This window comes from Pteropus vampyrus, unplaced genomic scaffold, assembly GCF_000151845.1.
Source record: "Pteropus vampyrus isolate Shadow unplaced genomic scaffold, Pvam_2.0 Scaffold125, whole genome shotgun sequence".
Taxonomy (NCBI): domain Eukaryota; kingdom Metazoa; phylum Chordata; class Mammalia; order Chiroptera; family Pteropodidae; genus Pteropus; species Pteropus vampyrus.
The window spans coordinates 430,888-443,959 of record NW_011888906.1 but is presented as its reverse complement, the minus strand read 5'-3'; the positions used below and the strand labels follow the sequence as shown (position 1 = coordinate 443,959).

The 13,072-nt window shown below is 47.9% G+C and overlaps 1 protein-coding gene across 7 annotated transcripts in view; it reads right to left on the bottom strand.

The window, feature by feature from the left end:
- The window catches only part of DLGAP4 (DLG associated protein 4), an 88,448-nt gene that overhangs the window by 42,754 nt on the left and 32,622 nt on the right, over nt 1-13,072 (bottom strand). Inside the window, exon 1 of one of the 7 annotated variants that reach the window (XM_023534457.1) lies at nt 10,629-11,029. The exons of 5 other annotated variants lie outside the window; for them this stretch is intronic. The gene's annotated coding sequence lies outside the window, so the exon portion shown is untranslated. Of the gene's footprint in view, nt 1-8,110; nt 8,512-10,628; nt 11,030-13,072 lie in introns of those variants that run through there. One more of the 7 variants, XM_011366566.2, reaches the window with a different exon arrangement.

The following is a 13,072-nucleotide window of genomic DNA, read 5'->3' as shown; positions in this document are numbered from 1 at the left end:
GTATTGGAATCTGCCAGAAACATCGTCTTATTTATCCTTAGAGAACTGCCTACAGTCAGCTCTGCCAGCAGCTCTGCTCAGGGGCCCCTGCTCCACCCTCCAGGATTCCTTATTACCACCACCCCCAGGAGTCTAAGCTTTAAATAGATGCCAGCTTCCAAGCTGTGGTTATTAAATCATGATTTTCTTGTATATTAAAGCTATAACTGCTAGTAGAGGGTGCTGATGAATAGGAGAAGACAGCCAGAGTTACGGCCTGCTATGGCTCCAGTCCAATGCAAAAACTTAACAGGTATGGCCCCCATCTGGCCTAGTGGGGCAATGGAAAGGAGTGGAGAACGTAAGACTTGGCTTTTCAAATACTATTTGGCTTTTCAAATATTGGTTCTAGCATGTGGACCTTGTTGCTGCCTTTCAAAAGCCCTAAGGTCCCAAGAGCCCAGCCTGGGAAGTACTACCTAAAAGAACCTCAAAAAAACACTCTCACTTTTGGACGGCTGATGTCAAACCCTGGTGATGAATCACAAAAGCCTGGCTCTTTGCAAGCTGTCACAAGCCCTGTGTCTAGTGTCAAAGCTAGACACTGCCGGGTCCTATACACCTCGATTGCTGGCCTCTTTCATCATTTTGAATGACCAAGCGGATCCCAGAATAGAAAGATGGTGTTAATAGGCTCATTCACGGTGCCTAGAATGACAGGTGGTATATCTGGATACAGCATCAGGAGCCAAGAACCCTGGGCAGCCGAGAGATAGGATGAAATGAAGAGTGCAGAACTGAATGGGGAAAACCATGAGTTCAGTTAAGGTCAACAGAGGCAGTGCTGCCTGCCTCAGTGCCAGGGCTGGGGACAGAGACACAGGACGGGAGAGGGCCCTGTCCTCAGAGCTTATATTAAGATCCTGGGTTTGGGATCCCAAGTAAGACAATTACACAAGAAAGTAGCACACGTAGAAAAAAGCCTTAGCAACTCCAGCCAATCACAGACATAGTTTGAGGCTGTGCTAACAGAGAAAGGTCAGGGCTGGGGGCAAGGGAGCAGCCTCCACTGAACTCTGGATGAATGTTGTGGGTACTGTTGCGATTCTGGAAAAGGGCATGGCCAGATTAGAGACTGAAGAAGGCAATCCACACAAGAAGTCGTCTCAAATCCATCCCCTTATGACAAATGCCTATTTACAGAGGGGAAGCCATGCACTGGGTCCTGGATAGGCACGAGGGACCCAGGATGAGGAGTCCCTGTGCTCGAATACTCACAATAAAGCACAGAACCCACAATGAAATGCCTCATTTACTGACTGAGCGTAGCCACATGGAGCACTGTCTGAGAAAGCCTGGGACTGAATGAACAAGGGAGCTGTGACTGCTGACTGATTAGTGATGTCTGTCACAGATTTGCCACAAATGAAGTATGGCACATGTGTACCATGAGTCACACCTTGTTTAACATGAAGCTGGGCTTAGAGTGACTGGGAGAGTGGCCTGGAAGAGACTGGCAATTCAGAAAGGCATGGCTACTGTCCTCAAATACCTAAGACTGTCACATATACACATAGTCCAGATCATCGTACTACCACAGGAAGAGACAGGAAGGTGGGGGATATTAAGGAGAAACAGACTTTCCATCACTATATGGAGGTGCTTTCTAAGAAGCAGAGCTGCCTAGGAGGTGGCCAGCTGGGCTAGACACAGGCACTCCAGCTCCCATAGGTGTGACCTTTAAGATTTCTTCCAGGCCTGAGATGTTTGTTCTTTCTTTGCCCTCCTACTTCATACCCAGTTCTGGACATGACCTCAGACATCATTTTTGTGTGTGTGACATTCATAGTTCAAACTTTTTTTTTTTTTTTTTTTTAGCTCCAGAGAATTGTTATTAACAAGTAAGAAAGACAGAGGAGAATGTTCATATAGCCTAGCTACACAGGAAATGATATGAAGACTCAGACAGCACAATCAGGACTTAACACGCCCTCCTCTGGGAAGTCTGGCAGCACAGAGCCCCAACTGAGATGATAAACTCATCCTCAGAATATGTGCTCAGTCAACATTTGCTTCCCCTCTCTTGCAAACACCTGCTGCTGAGTTACAGACGTGGCATGTAGGTTAGGAGTCCCTGAGTGTGAGCACTGGTTCCTGCATTCATTCACTGTTCAATTTAAGTTCCCTGGGCCTCAATTTCTCTCATTTACAAAATGCAAACAATATTGGCTTGCCTTGCCCATTGCCCTAGTCCTGCTGTGACAGTCCCTTGATAAGACAGGTGGGAAAGTGCCTGGCAGGTGAGGAACTGCCATTACAATCTCTTGAGAGGCCTGCACATCTCCTGAGCAAGGGGCCACCATAGCTGCCTCTCAATCCCAGGCCCTCCAGGGTCTCCACAAACCAGAGGCTGGGGCAGAAGTGAGGGGTCCTGCCCCTGCAGGGGTCTGGGGGGGAAGGTTCAGTGCCTGGCTTGCAGACCCATAGCTGTCCACTCACTCCACGCTGCACTTGCATCACGTCATTCTAATATTTTAAGGGGGTGACTACTGGCCTCTCTGACTTGCCAAGAACCCCTCCAACTTCTCTCTACCACTCTCTTCATGCCAACACACCATACTCTCAGCTTCCAGGCCTTTGCACTGGCTGCTCCTTGACTGCAACGCCTCCCTAAGTCTGCCGCCTTCTTCAGGTCTCTGGTCTAGCATTACTCCCTCCAAAAAGCCTTCCCTGATTGTCCCTCTAACTCCCACCCTGGCTCCCCTCACTGGGTCAATACTCTGTGTTTAGACGTGCCACAAGCCCTTGGCACCACACTGTTTTATAGGCCTCTCCCTATAGATCTGAGCCCCTGAAGGAAAGGACTACATGGCGCCCACACCTGTGGCCTCGTCCTGCCCCAGAGGTACCCAGGCGAATGCCTGCTGACACTCATAAGATAGGCCCACATCTCTGACTTTGCCCAAAAAGTGGTAAAGGACTGAGGGACCCTCCCCTGGAGGCCCTAAGGATACAGAAAGGAGAGAAGTGACTTGCTAAGCAGAAAACAGAGGCACTGGGACAAATCGTGACTACAGCCTTCTTCCTCACGCCCCCGTACCTCTCCCTACTTGATTTTTCTCCCAGCTACCTCCAAAAATACAACGTGGTGACATCTGAGACGATCTCTTTGAAAGAATACTTACCTAAGGGAAGGTCTCCAACGTTCCCACCCTGTTCACAGAACCCTGCCCCCACAATGGCACAAAGTTAGGCGCACTCTAAGAACTGGCTGAATATTAGTGGATAACAGTCATAGTTACCAGTGTTGAACGTCTGCTCAGGAATCAGTGGCTAATGCAGTGGCCCAGTCACTGTCCAAGGTCCTTATACCTGCGTCTTACTGATCCCCACAAGATGTTTTCACCGTCTCCCCTTGTGCTGCTGAGGAAACAGGCTCAGAGAAGCTGAGGGATCTGCTCAGCATCACACAGCAAGTTATGTTCTATCTGCTAAGCGAGCACAAACCCTACAGGTTTCAATCTCCAGAACCCAACCTTCACAGCATCTAGTCTCACAAGTAATAAAAATACAAGTGCTGATGACCAAGACTACAAAACTTAGAAGCCACTGTGAACAAGTTTGGTCTTTCCTTTCTGCTGGAGAAATTTGACCAGAGTGCACTTTCACAAGGACCTCGAGCCCAGGCCAGTATTCTAAAGAGAAGCTGAAGAAAGGTGACTTTACCCCTCTGGGCATTGCTCTGCCCTGATGTTCTTGCAAGCATACTGGTCACCTCCCCAGGCTCTGGGCTGTCCTGCCAGACTTTTTTCCACTCTCACAAAGAGACCTGTGACATCACCTACCCTCAAACAGTCCTTTCCTCTCCCAAGACTGCCACCCATCTGTAAAAGCTGGGGATAACACTAGGTTGAGATGGCACAGGTTCCACTGGGTGTGCCATCCAGAAGAAATGCTACTTCTGGTTGACCGGATATGCCCACCTGTATTAAGAAGGATCCTGAAGCTGTGTGAGTGCTGTGATTGATTAGTGCTGTCTGCCATGGACCCAGTATGGAAGTACCCGCCAAAAGCAAGATATTTGCTGTTGGTGGGCAAGATGATCACCAGAGAAATGTTTTAGGACTCAATTCCTGTGACGCAAGTCACTGTCCTCGATCCCCCATCAAAATCTTTATCCCTTGTCCTCTCTTGCAGGCCCGCTGACATCAGAGCTTCTTGGGCAATGTTTGAAATTCAGTAAAATGAAAAAGCAACCATCTGTTTCACAGTCTACTGTCCTTAGAAAGACTGTCCAACAGGAACACTGCATAGCTGCAAGTTGTAGAGTGAGGGAGGCTGGGTTTCAGCCTATTTAGACCTTGGGCAAGACATTTTACTTCTAAGTCTCTGCTTCTTCTGTAAAATGTGGATCAGGAGCCCTATTCTTGCATTTAACCACATGTGAACAATGCACTAGAATTCTCAAGGCTGCAAAGGGGAATTCATTAACTGTCTCACTGATTTTGGGATGTACACATGACAGAAATGTCTCATTTCTCAGAGGAAGAAACAGGCTGAGAAAGGTGCAGGGACTTAACCCAAATCCCACAGCAAGCAAGCAGCTAACTGAGGAATTATGCCTGGGTTCTATGATTAAATTCAGTCCTCCCCATTCTGTTACCCAGCATCCACAAGGGGGCTTGGCCAGGTGCTATGCAGCCACCCTCCAAAGCCACCCTCGGCTTTGGAATGAAGGCTGCCTCTATGCAGGAAGTACCCCCAAGAGATGTCTTTTAACAACTCTGTGGGAACACGGCCACATAAAGCTTAGATTTGCAGTGTGCGGTAACTTGGAAAATTAATTAATCACCACCAAAAGAGTTAATTATTCAGAGACATCACCTACTTTCCCTTTCAAATGATACCTCTTTAAAATGGGCTAGTGAATGTGGTACCTAGAGTAGTCAAATTCGTAGAGACAGAAAGTAGAATGGTGGTTGTCAGGGGCCAGGAAGAGAGGAATGAAGAGTTGTTTTTTAATGGGTACAGAGTTTCAGTTTTGCAAGATGGAAAAAGTTCTGGAGATGGATGTGGTGATGTAAAACAACTGTGAGTGTACTTAATGCCACTGAACTGTACACTTAAAAACAGTTAAAATGGTAAATTTTTGTTATGTGTATATTACCGTAATTTTTAAAAAATGGGCTGGAGTCCACTGAAGAATTCTCTATAAATGAGCACCAGTTATCAAACTGCTTTGATTTTTTTTCACCCCAAATCCAAGAGTCACAAAATAAAATATTTAAAACTACTTTAAGCATAAATTTTTTTAAATTTCTGATCTGAGCTAAAGGTATTTGTGAGCAGGGGCTGAACTATAACCTGCCTACAATCTCTTTCCTGAGATTCAGGTAACAAAAATGAAAGAAATAATTCAAATAGAAAATAAAAAAGACTGGAGATCTACAAGGGCAGTAATGAATGTGTTAGTATCACTGAACCTGGGAAAGCAGTTAGATGGGAGATTGTGTGGAGATAAAAAATAAAACAAAAAAAGGATTATAAATATATTGTATAACATTATAGAAAAAATAGAAAAAAGTCATTTTAATCCCATTGCTCTAATGCAATTACTAGTATATCATTTTATTCTAACAAAAATTTTTAACTGTGATCATTTTGGAATGGCAACATTGCTAAAAAGAGATAGAAACTTCTCCTTTGGCCTTCTTAAACAGAGGCAGTGTTGTAAAAAAAAAAAAAAAAAAACAGTTAACTGGGACTTCACATTTTGATTAAGCTGTGTGACTTTGGGCAAGTTACTTTACCTCTCCATTCCATCACCTCTAAGAACAGTAGTAATAACTGCAACCCACCTCCCTAGGCAACAGAAGCAGCAGGGCGGCTTTGTGAATCACGAAGTAGTAAGAGAAAGGAAGTTAACGATAAATTGGGAGTGCTGAAGAAGCCCATTTCTTGATGACTTATGATCAGTATGAAAACTAATGACAAATATTTGGAAGTCCTGATGTTAATATTAAAACAAAATCACTTGTAGTACTTTCATTATCACATCTCAATTCAGTGACAGCTCTAGTTCTTACAGGGTTAGCAAAGCTGTTTGCCTCCGTCCAAGATTGGCCCTGCCTGGCTCTGCAGATTGCTCCAGATGTAACTTCAATATACCAAATACTTTCAACCTCAGGGTCCTGACCCCTGCTGTTCCTAGTCTTCCCTTGACTGTCTTCACTGATTTGTTTCCTTCAGGGCTCTTATCTCAATTAGACAGTAACTCGTGTATCTGTAACTTGCTTGGATGGGGACTCCAAGCTGGGTGGAAGCTCCATGAGGAAAGAGACCAAGTCGTCTTGTTGCCTACTATCCCCCTGGCTCAGCACCTGGCACTCTGAGTACATGAACTGCTGATTATTTGGAAGAAGTGGACGTGTGGTGGGGAGGAGGAAGGAGCTGGTTGGAGTGAACCAAATCCTCTTCCCCTGGACTGCTTCCACATGCTGCTTCACGTGCCACAAGGCCCACTCCTACCCCACCTTGGCCCGCACTGCTTGCAGGCAGGAAGGCAGGAACCTCTTGACGGCTACCACACCCCAGCGCAGGGCAACAGCCTCATCATGAAGCGTGGGAAGCTTGGGAAGGGCAGCAAAGTTCCAAGAAAGGCTAGAACTATCAAATGTATTCACAGCACACTCAGTAATGGGCTCTTCATCAAGGCCCCATGCAGGAAACTGCCCAATGGAGTGATGACCCTGCAGAGATAAACCCCAGGTATGAGTGCCTGGCTGACTCTGATGACCCTGGGCCGGTTTCTCTAGCTTGATCTTGGCTCTCCTGGCCCCTATATAGCCAACTCCTGCCATCCCTCCCCCACCCTGAGTATCCTCTCCACCCCCACCCAAGGCATCCTCCTTTCCCCTACCCAGGATATCTGCCCCTCGAAATCTCCATCCACTTGGGGCCTACCCAGATTTTGAGGTCCTAAAGATTATCTCCTCTCTAAAGCCTAACTAGATTCACTCTACATTTGCCACCAGAGCCCTGTACTCAGCAAACAGCCATTAAATAACCAACTCCCCGCCAGACACTCCACCCAGCCCACATACATCTTTCTAGTCATGAGATGTGGATTCTTTAGCTATTTCAAGTCTTTCATCTCCCTCTGGCTATCCGAACAGCAGCAACTAAGTGGTTTCTCTGTATCAGGCACTGTGCTCAGTGCTTTTACATACTCAGACCAATGTCAGGTAATATTATCGTCTCTATTTTGCAGGTGAAGAAACTGAGGACCAGAGAAAATATAAGCAACTTGACAAAAGTATCACAGCTCTAGATGGCAGCCCAGGATCTGAATCCCAGCAGTAAAACTCAGCATGACCTTTGGGGTATGGGCTTCTCCCCACTGTGCCTGGCTCAGAGGTACAAGGTTGGGCTATAAATGTCAGCTTTCTGCTGTCCAGCTTTCTGGAGCAGCATGGCAGGTGTGGATCATCAATGCAGGCATTTAACAACTTTCAGATCACCTACTGTGTGCTCAGCATGTGCCCTCAGGGATGGACTTGAACCAGACCTGCTTTGCGCTTAGGGATCTTGTAATTGTGACCTGTAATAGGGGACCTTGAGACTGTGCAGAGGAGAAGTACACAAAAATTATATTTGTTAAAGCAATAATACTGATACCATATCTGCTTTGGCAAGTCTGAGAATTTTCTTAGAAAAAGCAGAGAAATAGGAACTTAAGACCCCAGCTTGGTAGACAATAGTTAATCTTTGAAATACACAAGCCAACTAAACCAGGTGTTATGATACTCTCTCACTGGCTTCCAAGGGACCAAAACTGATTCCACTTAACAGCAGAGCTAGAAGGAAATCCTGCCTGCCAAAAAACTGGGGAATCTGAGGTCCAGAGTTGAAAAGGTTCTTGCATGAAGGCACCTATCAACTCTGGGGAAGCCACGGTTCCTGCTCTCCCAACTCTTGTCCTCTTCAAGTCCCTCAAACTCCAACTCGAACAAGCAAAAAGGCTTCCAAGCCATCTGGGTCCTTAAGAAGAAACCACCAGGGGTTGAGGTTAAGTGCCCACGGAGATTGAACATTTTAGTCTTCACAGCAGAGACACGGTGGCAGCTCTTACCTTCAGGGAGAGTGGAACTGTCCTGTGAAAGCTGGATTCAGGAGGCCAGGATTTCTTTCCCAGGCCAACACAGGCCCAGCTCCAGTTCAGCCCTGCCCCGGAAGGACGGGAATTTAAAGAGCAGCAGTGTTCCACCTGGGGCCACACCCAGGTGAGGCCGACTTCACCAGGGAACTCGTTGGACTGGCTGTCTCCCAGACAGCAGTGGGCCAGGCCAGAACATGACTGCCTGTCTACAGCCTGGCACTGTTCCCTCGGGGCCCCACCCAGCCCCCATTCCAGTCAGGCCTCCAGAATGAGGGTGGGAGCCAGCGGGGAAGAGGCTTGCTCTCCTACTGAGGCTTGTTCAGCGTGGTTCCTCCAGGGCCCAACCGCCTCAGCCTGGGCTGGGTCTGAAGCAGCTGCTTCCTGCTTTGCCTTTTTCTTTCACTTTGGTTTTTAACCCCAAAGTGAAACTAAAGACTGAGACGATGTGGGAATGATGATGAGAGTTAAGGCCCCGGAGGGCTGAACACCTACTTGGCTTCTAATCCCAGTAAGGCTGCTGACTCACTGGGAAACTTGGGAGGAGGCCTTCAAGTCCAGGCCTCAGTATCCCCACTGACAAAATGAGAGGAAGTGGTTTTAGACATCATTTTAAACTTGAAAAATGATAGAACTTCCCCTTCCTCATGTCTGCCACCACTGGAGAAAGTGGAGCTGGAGAAAGACCTGTAGGGGACCCAAAAGGGACTTCCTGGTGGCTTGGAGGAGGCAAAATTCTGGCTACAGTGTGGAGACCCTCCTCCACCTGTCATGTGAATGTCTTTTATCCTGCCTTACCCTGAGCAGCCAAAAGTCCCAGCAACCGGGAGCAGAGTAAATTCAGGAAGACCCCAGGCACCAGCCTGCCCCTGTCTTGGCACAGCAACAGGAGATGCTCACCAATAGCTGCCTGAAACCTCCCAGCCCGATGGCTGACTAAGCATCTGCTGAGACTGACAGCAGCCCATCTAGGACTGGTTCAAACTTCGGACTCTGCTGATCCCAGGGTGTCTGGCACAGTGTCCAGCTAAAACTAATCTGTTTTATGACGTTTTCCCACTGGCTGGTTTACCAAATCTTCCCACTAGCCTAGTGACATGAGAAAGGCAGAGATGCATTCACCTCTTCACCTTTCAGATGAGGAAAACTGAGGCTCTGAGAAGGGCAGGGACATAGTGGGCAGCTCCTGGGATTCAGGAGCTCAGTAAATATTTGCTGGATGAAAGAGCTCGCCAGCCCGGCCCTCGCCAAGCAGGTGCAGCACACACCAGAGAACTTAAGGAAGAAGGATGCGTGTGGGAGGGGGGACGCCTCTCCCTGGAGACCAAGTCACAAACAGGTTCCATAGTCCCCTCCCCCCAATCCTGCCTCCACTCCTGCTGCCCCTTTAGTCCATTTCTCTCCTTCATTTCTCACTTCCTCCCAACTGCACCTAACTCTGGAGACACCTCAGTGGCTGAGGACTGCTGAGTATCTTTCTAGTCATGAGATGTGGATTCTTTAGCTATTTCAAGTCTTTCATCTCCCTCTGGCTATCCAAACAGCAGCAACTAAGTGGTTTCTCTGTATCAGGCACTGTGCTCAGCGCTTTTACATACCAATGTCAGGTAATATTATCGTCTCTATTTTGCAGGTGAAGAAACTGAGGACCAGAGAAAATATAAGCAACTTGACAAAAGTATCACAGCTCTAGATGGCAGCCCAGGATCTGAATCCCAGCAGTAAAAATCAGCATGACCTTTGGGGTATGGGCTTCTCCCCACTGTGCCTGGCTCAGAGGTACAAGGTTGGGCTATAAATGTCAGCTTTCTGCTGTCCAGCTTTCTGGAGCAGCATGGCAGGTGTGGATCATCAATGCAGGCATTTAACAACTTTCAGATCACCTACTGTGTGCTCAGCATGTGCCCTCAGGGATGGACTTGAACCAGACCTGCTTTGCGCTTAGGGATCTTGTAATTGTGACCTGTAATAGGGGACCTTGAGACTGTGCAGAGGAGAAGTACACAAAAATTATATTTGTTAAAGCAATAATACTGATACCATATCTGCTTTGGCAAGTCTGAGAATTTTCTTAGAAAAAGCAGAGAAATAGGAACTTAAGACCCCAGCTTGGTAGACAATAGTTAATCTTTGAAATACACAAGCCAACTAAACCAGGTGTTATGATACTCTCTCACTGGCTTCCAAGGGACCAAAACTGATTCCACTTAACAGCAGAGCTAGAAGGAAATCCTGCCTGCCAAAAAACTGGGGAATCTGAGGTCCAGAGTTGAAAAGGTTCTTGCATGAAGGCACCTATCAACTCTGGGGAAGCCACGGTTCCTGCTCTCCCAACTCTTGTCCTCTTCAAGTCCCTCAAACTCCAACTCGAACAAGCAAAAAGGCTTCCAAGCCATCTGGGTCCTTAAGAAGAAACCACCAGGGGTTGAGGTTAAGTGCCCACGGAGATTGAACATTTTAGTCTTCACAGCAGAGACACGGTGGCAGCTCTTACCTTCAGGGAGAGTGGAACTGTCCTGTGAAAGCTGGATTCAGGAGGCCAGGATTTCTTTCCCAGGCCAACACAGGCCCAGCTCCAGTTCAGCCCTGCCCCGGAAGGACGGGAATTTAAAGAGCAGCAGTGTTCCACCTGGGGCCACACCCAGGTGAGGCCGACTTCACCAGGGAACTCGTTGGACTGGCTGTCTCCCAGACAGCAGTGGGCCAGGCCAGAACATGACTGCCTGTCTACAGCCTGGCACTGTTCCCTCGGGGCCCCACCCAGCCCCCATTCCAGTCAGGCCTCCAGAATGAGGGTGGGAGCCAGCGGGGAAGAGGCTTGCTCTCCTACTGAGGCTTGTTCAGCGTGGTTCCTCCAGGGCCCAACCGCCTCAGCCTGGGCTGGGTCTGAAGCAGCTGCTTCCTGCTTTGCCTTTTTCTTTCACTTTGGTTTTTAACCCCAAAGTGAAACTAAAGACTGAGACGATGTGGGAATGATGATGAGAGTTAAGGCCCCGGAGGGCTGAACACCTACTTGGCTTCTAATCCCAGTAAGGCTGCTGACTCACTGGGAAACTTGGGAGGAGGCCTTCAAGTCCAGGCCTCAGTATCCCCACTGACAAAATGAGAGGAAGTGGTTTTAGACATCATTTTAAACTTGAAAAATGATAGAACTTCCCCTTCCTCATGTCTGCCACCACTGGAGAAAGTGGAGCTGGAGAAAGACCTGTAGGGGACCCAAAAGGGACTTCCTGGTGGCTTGGAGGAGGCAAAATTCTGGCTACAGTGTGGAGACCCTCCTCCACCTGTCATGTGAATGTCTTTTATCCTGCCTTACCCTGAGCAGCCAAAAGTCCCAGCAACCGGGAGCAGAGTAAATTCAGGAAGACCCCAGGCACCAGCCTGCCCCTGTCTTGGCACAGCAACAGGAGATGCTCACCAATAGCTGCCTGAAACCTCCCAGCCCGATGGCTGACTAAGCATCTGCTGAGACTGACAGCAGCCCATCTAGGACTGGTTCAAACTTCGGACTCTGCTGATCCCAGGGTGTCTGGCACAGTGTCCAGCTAAAACTAATCTGTTTTATGACGTTTTCCCACTGGCTGGTTTACCAAATCTTCCCACTAGCCTAGTGACATGAGAAAGGCAGAGATGCATTCACCTCTTCACCTTTCAGATGAGGAAAACTGAGGCTCTGAGAAGGGCAGGGACATAGTGGGCAGCTCCTGGGATTCAGGAGCTCAGTAAATATTTGCTGGATGAAAGAGCTCGCCAGCCCGGCCCTCGCCAAGCAGGTGCAGCACACACCAGAGAACTTAAGGAAGAAGGATGCGTGTGGGAGGGGGGACGCCTCTCCCTGGAGACCAAGTCACAAACAGGTTCCATAGTCCCCTCCCCCCAATCCTGCCTCCACTCCTGCTGCCCCTTTAGTCCATTTCTTTCTTTCATTTCTCACTTCCTCCCAACTGCACCTAACTCTGGAGACACCTCAGTGGCTGAGGACTGCTGAGTGACACTAGCTGACCCCATTCCCCTCCCTGGGCTGGGTGAGAAGAGTGATTTTTAGCCAAGAAAATGAATTTGAATCTAAGGGTGGGGGCAGGGTGCTTTTAAAAATACACATTTTCAGAATGCAAAAGGAAGCATTTCGAATATATCTAATAAAATTCGAGATGCACACTCCTCGAAACAGCAATTCCATTTACAGGAATGGCTTGACAACTGCACACACATATGGACATGTAGGGAAGAGTGCTCACTGCAGCACTGCTCACAGCAGCAAGACTGGGAACCTAAATAAACCTGAGTAGAGGACTGGACAAACAACTAGTGGTCCATCCTTGGATGGACTGTCACACGGTCATGGAAAAGGAGGCTATGGGCCTGCGTGCATCCACAGGGAATAACCAATAACAGAGAAAGACTTGTATGAAGAAAACAAGATACAGAAGAACAACAGGCAGTAGGCAGAGAATGTTTCTATTTGTGTAATAAAAAGGGATGTTACTGACATAGCTGCTTGTGTATGCAGATTTCTGGAAGGAAACACCAAAACTGCTCACAGTAGTTATCTAGGAGCCTAGGGGGGAGAAACACTAATTTTTCACTGGGCACTTTTTTCTACAAAGTCTGAAATGTTTAACACATATATGTATTGCTTTTTCAATAAAAGTATAATTTTACACACAAAAAGAACTCCAGCAAAAAGCACCCAGCAAAGCCTCTCTCTAGGTTTCAGGCATCAGATTCCCTGGAGGTTGGGCCCAGGCACCTGGTTTTCAAATGCTGCTGGTCTAGCCTTGTAGAACAGGTGGTCAGCCTCTGAGCGTAGATGGGGCCAGCCTGGGCACCGTAGGGCTCTGAGCAGGGTAGAAAATATCAGGGAAGATGCAGGAAATACTTGGCCTTAAGGCAGAGGGAGGATTTGAAAAGGGCTCTGAATGTGGAACAGAACACCTG